The 1,239-nt window shown below is 32.9% G+C and overlaps 1 long non-coding RNA gene across 1 annotated transcript; it reads left to right on the plus strand.

The window, feature by feature from the left end:
• The first annotated feature begins 491 nt into the window (after nt 1-491).
• On the plus strand, nt 492-777 carry LOC116655259. Its single transcript, XR_004310395.2, has 2 exons — nt 492-588; nt 662-777. It is a non-coding gene; the product is annotated as an uncharacterized LOC116655259 (long non-coding RNA).
• The last annotated feature ends 462 nt before the right edge of the window (nt 778-1,239 follow it).

Raw genomic sequence — 1,239 nt, forward strand, 5'->3', positions numbered from 1 at the left:
TCTCTATATATATATAAATGATTTGCTGTTCATTAGACTCGCTAAAACGCGAGAACGGCTGAACGGATTTATCTTATCTTGGTCTTAAATTATTCGTGGAGGTCTAGGGAAGGTTTAAAAGGTGAGAAAAATTCGAATAATTGCCGGGAAAATCCTCAAACCGAATTTTTTTTATTTGGAGACTACAATAGTAGTTGGCTTTGGTACGTGAAACATTGTTTGACAGCTAATCTTTGTTCTCTGCTCAGTTAATTTTATGTGACAAACCAATATTGTGTTTACTGAAAAATTGTGAAAAAAATTGGAAAAAATTTTAATTAGAAATTTCTCCACTTATCAAATTTCGCGGGAAATTTTCTCACTTTGGTTAATTACAATTTACGATGCCGAGGAGAAGACGGCCTGATTTACGGTGCGAAGAACTACCTCACGTGCTAACCGCACTGATGACCAGAGACAGACAGATCAAGAAAATAGTCGTATTGCTATGTCAGAAATTCAGAATTAAAGAAATGTAAAAATTGTTTCCAGATGACATCATTTGGTGCTACACATATTATACAAGACAATTTCGTGCCCACTTTTAAGGTATTATATAAAAATATTGTATTAAAATACATATATAGGAAATATTTAATGGCCAAATTTTGAAAAATCACAGATACAAGGACAATTTTATCACTTACTGGGAACTCTGTTACCACTACCTGATGCGGATCATCAATTTTTACAAATTTATTTTATGGGCAATTCAGATGCGGAAATTAATAATCGTTGTGCTCACAATCCAACAGTGAAGAGAATCATTGTCCAAGAATTACAAATGTTGTGTATGCGTGTTCGCGCGTGGGAAAACCGTCTTCTTTGTTTATTTACGCACCACAAAACAAAACAAAAAATATGGCTTTAATCTTATAAATAGCCAGTATTTCAGGAAAACTCGGTTTTGTAAGTAAGCAACATGATGTATCAAAAATAATAATAAAATTCATGTTTTACTCTTAACAGGGTACTCTTTAATTTTTGGGATTGAAAATGATTAAAATGATAGCTCCGCGAAACTTAATTTTAGCTATCTTCAGTTCTTACTGTAACAGATAATATTTTTAAGTTTAAAAGAAGATTTTGAACGCAAAAAAAATAAAAACAACAGCTGGCAGTACGAAGTCTGCCGGGTCAGCTAGTTATAGATAAAAATGAATTGCTGTTCGTTAGTGTCGCTAAAATTCGAGAACGGCT

Source organism: Drosophila ananassae (genome assembly GCF_017639315.1).
Source record: "Drosophila ananassae strain 14024-0371.13 chromosome Y unlocalized genomic scaffold, ASM1763931v2 tig00000111, whole genome shotgun sequence".
Lineage (NCBI taxonomy): Eukaryota > Metazoa > Arthropoda > Insecta > Diptera > Drosophilidae > Drosophila > Drosophila ananassae.